This window comes from Antechinus flavipes, chromosome 3 (genome assembly GCF_016432865.1).
Source record: "Antechinus flavipes isolate AdamAnt ecotype Samford, QLD, Australia chromosome 3, AdamAnt_v2, whole genome shotgun sequence".
Taxonomy (NCBI): Eukaryota; Metazoa; Chordata; class Mammalia; order Dasyuromorphia; family Dasyuridae; genus Antechinus; species Antechinus flavipes.
The window spans coordinates 514,727,549-514,735,651 of NC_067400.1; positions in this window are offsets into that span (position 1 = coordinate 514,727,549).

Below are 8,103 nucleotides of genomic sequence, written 5' to 3' on the forward strand. Positions count from 1 at the left end.
ACAAACAGAATCAAAGAGACAGTGGCTCAAAACTTATATACAACAAAGAGATCTTTGATCACTAGAAGGCCTCTTCTTCCTTTGTGGAGTTCTCCTAAAATTCTCCTTGTAGAATCCTGAAGCTGCCTTTTATCACTGTTTGTGTTCTGCTGTAAATGCAGACACTATTATCAACCACAGCTGATGGGAAGTCCAAATCCTCCAAATAACCAAAGTTCTAAAGGTTATCTTCTGGTCAAAGGAAAAGGGATGGGGAGAGAAATGATTCCCTACTAAGTGATCCCTTCCATCACCACATTGCCTTGCTACTAAAATGCCAGATTTTGAACCAGCTTTTATTTTAAGGGATTTAACTGGTTCCTTACACACATTTCCTATATGACATAGTCTTCTTTCATTCAGGCTGTACCTAGTTTATATCTTTGATTGATTAATTCTGTATTTCAATCAAATAACCCTTCTCATCTGATGTAAGTATCAGGGAGAAAAGCATTTTGCCAGTTATATTAACTGGGGTTGAAGAGTATGGAACATCATCTTCCATTTTATAATTCACATGATGTACATAATTTATAAAAAAGGTAGATATTAAGAATTCATATTAAAATATTTAAGGATAGAATGTAAATCCCCCAAATTGTAAAGGTCAAGGTTCTATTGAACCTGAGGGACAGCTGCCAGTTATCAGACACCACTTAGAGGCTTGGGAGAGAGGAGTGATCAGAAAAGGGGAAGTGGGCTTCTCACAGGTCTTGGGGACATTTCACATGGTGGGTCAAATACTCTACTATACATTCTTAGCAAGCTGTCAAAGAATCTAAGTGGGAGTGAATAAAGCCCAGGCAACATTTCCACTTACCCCTCTGATCCCCACCATTTGCACCATTGAAAAGGGAAGAGATGAAAGAAGGAGTTAAGTGTTTTGCCCCCCTCTCAGGAAGAGGGACTATCAGCTCTGGGAAGCAAGAGAAGCTTGTTCTGAAATCTCCAGGAGCTGCTCTGGCCTTCAGTGGTCAGGACCTCCAGTGGGCCTCCAGTGGTACAGGTCCCCATGTAGCATGGCATTCCGCTCTGAGCCAGCTCTCTGCTCCTGCCCTCCTGCCTCTGCAGATAGGAATGCTGGTCCCAGAAGCGGCTGTGTGGGCTGGCAGCTCTTGGCCTGGCTGCCACGGCCTTTTCTCCCCCTGTACCCAGATTACAGCCAGGGAGCTTTTCCTGGGTTGTGTGCTGTAGAATCACAGTCCCTATTTGTTTGTAACTGGCCCCCATAGTGATTATTCACTAGGTTTCCCCTATAAGTGATGGAGATCAGACATTTACCTGTAAGGTGAGGAAGAAAGTCCAGTTCAAATTTCAAGGGCAAACAAAAGGAAGCAGAAAATGTCCAATCTGGTAGCCCCACGCCCCAGACCCACACATTTCTGTCCTTTTAACAGGCTTTAGTCCAGTTCTCAGATCACATCATTTTTTGTGCTCTCCCACAGCTTAACCCCTCTCATGAGTAAGCACAGGCGTGGGAGCTATACTGCTTCCCACAAAAGTGGGGCAATTTTTAGATGTGCCATGGCAGTCCCCTTCCTGTGACAGCCCCCACCTCCTACAATTTCCATCAACCCAAACCCTAGGATAAATGGTAATTGGAGAGCAGATAAGGGATCTTGCCAATGACATCCTGGTACGGGTACCCTGATGTATGTAGGCACTCTGACATGGACACTATCATGCTATCTGTGCCTTTACTTAAAGCCCTGATAACAGCACAAGGTCAACTTGGATCTTTCTCTAAGATGATATTAAAATATAAATAAAGATCTATTCTTTTGGGTTTAGTCATTCAACCAACTCTGAATCCACTTAATTATACCATTGTCTCGCCCACATCTTTCCATAAGGATAGCATGAGAGGATCTAGGAAATGATTTGCTAAAATCTATTTAAACTATTTCTATAGTATTTCTTTTTTTTTAATCAGTCTAGAATTTCTGTCCAAAAAAAAAAAAGGATGTGAGGATTTAATCAAAAGAGAATAGGAAAACTATACTATATGTCAACTATATTAATCAATAGTTTTAGATTTTTTAAAATAACTAGACAAATAAAATAACTGAACAGTATAAGGTTAGAATATTGCTGTATAGAAAATGATGAGGTGGTAGATTTAGAAAAATATGGAAAGACTTGGATTTATGAAGAAAGATGCTACCCATGTTCAGAAAAACAGAAGACAAGAAGAAATTAGCATATATGTATATGAATGTGTATGTGTATGATTATAGATATTTATGTATATGTATGTATATATAGCTAAATATATCTACTCATGTTTAATTGTAGCCTTCTTGTGATGGAAAGGAAAAAATAAAGTAAAAAGTATATAGCACAGAGCAAAAGGAAACCTACATGGAAGCAAAGATGTACATCTCTAAATACAACATTTAGTGTTTATTATATAGGCTTTGTTGAAATGGAAATGTATTGCTTTATATTTTGAATCCTCTCATGTTCTGCTGTACAGATGGCAGCATTTTTTCCTCTTCTTATTTTGTATTGAAGTTTAAAATAAAAAAAAATTTCAAGAGGATATGAGGTTAGTCTGTCGTGACCAGAGTTATTATCAGGATAAGGCAAATCAGCGTTACGCCAGATAATTCTGGATTTAAGGGGTGCTAAATTGGTCCTACAAGTATTGGAGATGGCTACAAGATCATGCCCGAGAGGATGAAATTGGAGGCAGAAGGCAGGAGAAGAAAAAAACTGATTTATCTGCCAACACCTGCCTGGGGGTGGGGATATGGGGTATTCAGAGAGGACTAAGATTTCTGCTGTCAGGGTTTGCTGAACCCTTTTCAAGGGCTGCTCATCTCCCTTTGGTATCCACTTGTCACCCAACTCTCACTTGTGACTCCAAGAACTTTTGTGTACACAGTAGTCATACCTTGGTAAAACCTAAAACCTTCTCAGCAGATGGGCTAAACCAAATAGAAGGTAACCAACAATTCTTAAGCCCCAAACTTGTGAAGGTTTTACTTGGAGGAATGGGCTGGAGCAGGGCTGTGGAGTTTGATCAGACATTGAAGATGGCAAGGTCATCTACAGCATCCCAAGTCATTGCCAGTCATTTCGATGGCACTAGCTAGACTTTGATAACCCTGGAAGGCAGAGTGGTGACTGTATGCAACTTTGTCATATCCAACTCAGCGACAAGGTAGGACATCCCCCTGTGCTGTCACTGATCCTCTTTGAAAAGAAGAACAAACACATTAAAGGTAGGCATCTCTTCCTCCATCTGGTGGGGAGAAGCTCTAGCACTATGACACCTTCAAAATAAGCTAAGGTTGGCAGGACACTGTGGGGTGGGGACAACAGGTACTTTCCTATCTTTAAATCTCTGCTGAAAGAAATAGCTTGTTCATCCCAAAGAGATCTTAAAGGAGGGAAAAGGACCCATGTGCAAAAATGTTTGTGGCAGCACTTTTCGTAGTGGCAAGGAACTGGAAACTGAGTGTATGCCCATCAGCTGGAGAATGGCTGAATAAGTTATGGCATATGAATGTTATAGAATATTATTGTTTTATATGAAATGGTTAGCAGGATGATTTCAGAAAAACCTGGAAAGACATATGAATTGATGGTGAGTAAAGAGAGCAGAACCAAGAGAACATTGTACAACAATGCAGTGATTCAAGGTAATTCCAATAGAATTTGGGATGAAATATATCATCCACATCCAGGGAGAGAATTACAGGGACTGAATATGGATCAAAACATAGTATTTTCACCCTTTTTTGTTGTTTATTTGCTTGTTTTTTTCTTTCTTGTGTTTTTTTTCTGTTTTGCTCGGATTTTTTTTCTTTTACAACATGACAAATATGGAAATATGTTTAAAAGAATTGCACATATTTAACCGTTATCAGATTGCTGGTTGTTTTGGGAAGGGGGAAGGTAAAGAAGGTAGGGAAAAAATTTTGGAACACAAAATTTTATCAAAAAAAGTTGAAAACTATATATGTATTTGGAAAAATAAAATATTATTTTAAAAAATAATTAATTTATTCATTAATGGTAGGGGGGAAAGAAAAGTAAAGAGTTTTTCTTGCTTTAAGCATCAGGTTCTCATCAGATTTTGGCCGTATGTCATCTGTTCAGTCTGGTCTCAGTCTGAGACCGCCTATTGTGGAAGGGAGATTTTGGGTGGTGATAAGGAGAAAGTAAGACAAGAAAAGCTACCAGAACATCAGAACATGCCAACATAAGAGGGGCAGGACATCCCAACAGAGTCACTAGTGAAAACTCTCACCACCTTCACCCTTAAGAAGATCCTTGCCTGGTTCTCCTGCATCCAGATCTCCACAAAGAACAGTAGGATGCTTAAAGATGCACTTCTGGTGGAAGTGTTGGTGGAGTGCATATTGCTCAGTCACAAAGCATTTTTTCCTGCTACTTCCTCCTCCCCATCCTGCCCCAAGCCTACTAATAGGGGCTTATTCCAGCCCACATTTGCTTTGCCTATATCAGATCTACCATCAAGCTTCTATACCCTTCAGCCTTTCACCACCTGAAATCACATCTGGATGGAGAATTCTGAACCATCACTCCCTTTTTTCTAGGAAAGGCTTTCTTTTATGATAAGCAGGCACAGGGATCCATTCAGCCTGTCTCTGGTCAGGGAGTGTGGTAATGGCTTTAACTTTGACTTGTTCATCCTTCGTTTTCAAAACTGGACCAACAGGTTGTTAAGAAGACAGAGTAGTACTGAGGGTGGTGGGTGGGGGCTACCAGATTGGACATTCTCTGCTTCCTTTTGTTTGCCCTTGAAATTTAAACTGGACTTTCTTCCTCACCTTACAGGTAAATGTCTGATCTCTACCACTTATAGGGAAACCTAGTGAATAATCACTATGGGGGCCAGTTGCAAACAAATAGGGACTGTGATTCTACAGCACACAACCCAGGAAAAGCTCCCTGGCTGTAATCTGGGTACAGGGGGAGAAAAGGCCGTAGCAGCCAGGCCAAGAGCTGCCAGCCCACACAGCCGCTTCTGGGACCAGCATTCCTATCTGCAGAGGCAGGAGGGCAGGAGCAGAAAGCTGGCTCAGAGCAGGATGCAGAGCAGCCAGTGGCCATGCTACAGGGGGCCCTCATTCTGTTTACTGGAGACCCAGAGCAGCTCCTGGAGATTTCAGAATAAGCTTCTCCTGCTTCCCAGAGCTGATAGTCTCTCTTCCTCAGAAGGGAGCAAAACACTCAACTCCTTCTTTCATCTCTTCCCTTTTCAATGGTGCAAATGGTGGGGACCAGAGGGGCAAGTGGAAATGTTGCCTAGGCTTTATTCACTCACACTTGAATTTTTTGCCAGCTTGCTAAGAATGTGTGGTAGAGTATTTGACCCCAGGTGAAGTGTCCCCAAGACCAATGAGCAGCTCATTCCCCCTCTTCCTGCAAATCCTCTCTCCCAAGTCTGTAAGTGGTAGCTGACAGTTGGCAGCTGGCCCTTAAGGTCAAGCTGACCTCTACAATTTGGGGGATTCACCTTCTATTCCTAAATATTTTAACATGAATTCCTAATACCTTTATTTATAGATTATGTACATCAATGATCATACTAACATATCATATACATTGTAAATGGAAGATGATGTTCCATACCCCTCAATCCCAGTTAGTATAATCCCTGATACTTTCATCAGATGAGCAGGTAGTATAGAATTAAGAAGACTAAGAAGTGGCAGGTCTTCTGACTTTGAGACCAGTGAATACTCTTTCCATTAAGACTTTCTTCCTTGGGGAATCTGAATTATAAGGCAGGTTGCTGCCCTTGTGGAGTTTACAATGATGTTATTTAGACTAGAAGGTTTCTAGAGCAAGGGTATTTAACCTAGGATCTGTGAATTTGGATGTATGTGTATGTATGTGTACAAACATACATATATATTATTTATAATTATATTTTAATATAATTGATTTCCTTTGTAATCCTCTGTATTTTATTTTGTGCATTTAAAAATATGACTATAAGAAAACATCAAGGATTTCTGATACAAATAAAGATTAAAAACCACTTGTCTAGAGTAGTGGAGTCAAACTCAAATAGAAATGGATCCCTAGATTTCCTATTGACTAGTTATTGTTCAGTTATATCAATTGTGTCTCTGTGACTCCATTTAGAGTTTTCTTTGCGAAGATATTAAAGTGGCTTGCCATTTCCTTCTGCAGCTCATTTTATAGATAAAGAAACTGAGTCAGAGTAAAATGACTTGTCCAGGGTCGTAGGTGTCTAAGGTCACATTTGAACTCAGGTCTTCCTAATTTCAGGCCCAGTGTTTTATCTACTGTGGCAAGTGGAAATTGAGTGGATGTCCATCAGTTGGAGAATGGCTGAACTAGTTATGGTATATGAATGTTATGGAATATTATTGTTCTATAAGAAATGATGAGGGAAGATTCTGGAAGATAGCAGAGGACGTTGATAAATTTCAAGATCTCCCAATTGCCCCCACAAGTAGAACAAATCTGCACCTCAGAGTGAACACAGACTAGTGAAAAATCAAGAAAACTTGGGGCAGAACAGGGGTCCTTCAGATACAACCTGAGAAGATCTGAAGAAAGGCTCCAGGCTGGGTATGACCTGTCTGAACTGCTAGCTCCATAGAAATACCACCTGGGACCCCTGGGCTAGCTGGGTGTAGCTGGAGCCTCAGCAGGAACCACAGACAGTAGAGTCAGGGTTTGAGTCCAGGAAGACTGAGGAAATCTAGGCTGAGTGGGAATGTGGGGGGCCAGCTGTGCTATAGAGAGGTGGCCCTGGGAGAGAAGGAACCAGCACCTGGTGAGTGCAGAGGCAGTGGAGCTGGGATGCTGCAGGCTGTGGGTCCTTGCAGGAGTGGGGAGCTATTGGTGGGGCTCTTGATCAGAGTGAAAAGCTGAAGAGAAGCTTGAAGCATCATCCCCTCCCCCACTCCACTTGATTAAAGGTATTTACACTAATATCTCTTTGTAAAAAATGAACCAGCAAAGAAGAAAGAACCCACCATAGAAACTTACTATGGGAACAGGGAAGACTGGGATTCATCTTCAGAGGACAGTTTAGTTAAAAAAAAAAAAAAAAAGCTTCTAACCCAAGTAGTGTGAAATGGTTGCCCAGCCAGAGAGAATTTATAGAACTCAAAAAAGAATTTAAAAATCAAATGAGAGCCATTGAAGAAAAACTAAAAAAAAAAAAAAATTATCCAAGAAAAACAAGATTATGGAGGAAAAAAGTTAACAATTAGAAAAGGAGGTACAGGGTTTCAGAGATGAAAATAATTCTTTGAAAATTAGAATTGGGCTTGGGGAAGCCAGTGAAGCTATGAGAGACCAAGAAATAACAAAACATTATAAAGAATGAGAAAATAGAACTAAATGTGAAATAACTTATAAGAAACATGACAGATCTGGAAAAGAGATCAAAAAAATCAAACATAAGAATAATTGGACTCCCAGAAAGTTGTGACCAAAACCAGAACTTTGATACAATAATGCTGGAAATAATCCAAGAAAATTGTCCTGGAGTGAGAGAACATAAGGGGGAAGGAGAAATAGAAAAAAATCCCCTGATCATCACATCAAAGAAATCCTTGTGGATTTCTTTTGGAAAACACACAGAAATATTATTGCCAAATTTTGAAACCCCCAGATCAATGAGAAAATTTTCCAAGAAACAAGAAAAAAACAATTCAAATAAGCTGGAGCTACAATCAGAATTGTACAAGACTTATCAGCAGCTACAATAAAAGACCACAGGTCTTGAAATTATATCTATCCACAATCAAAACAAATAGGCCTGTGGCCAAAAACCATAGCCAGCAAAATTATTTATAATTTTGAATAAGAAAAAATGGACATTCAATGAACTTGCAGTTTTTCTGGATGTTCTATCAATCAAATCCAAAGTTAACATAAATTTTAACAATTTTAACAGAGCCAACATCAGAGATCAATTTTAACAAACTCAACATCGACAAATTGTTCAAACATTGACAAATTATTTTTTACTTGGAAAATGTACACTATATGTTTATATTTCACATCAACAATAGGCAAGCTCAAAAGAAAGATTGGCAGAAT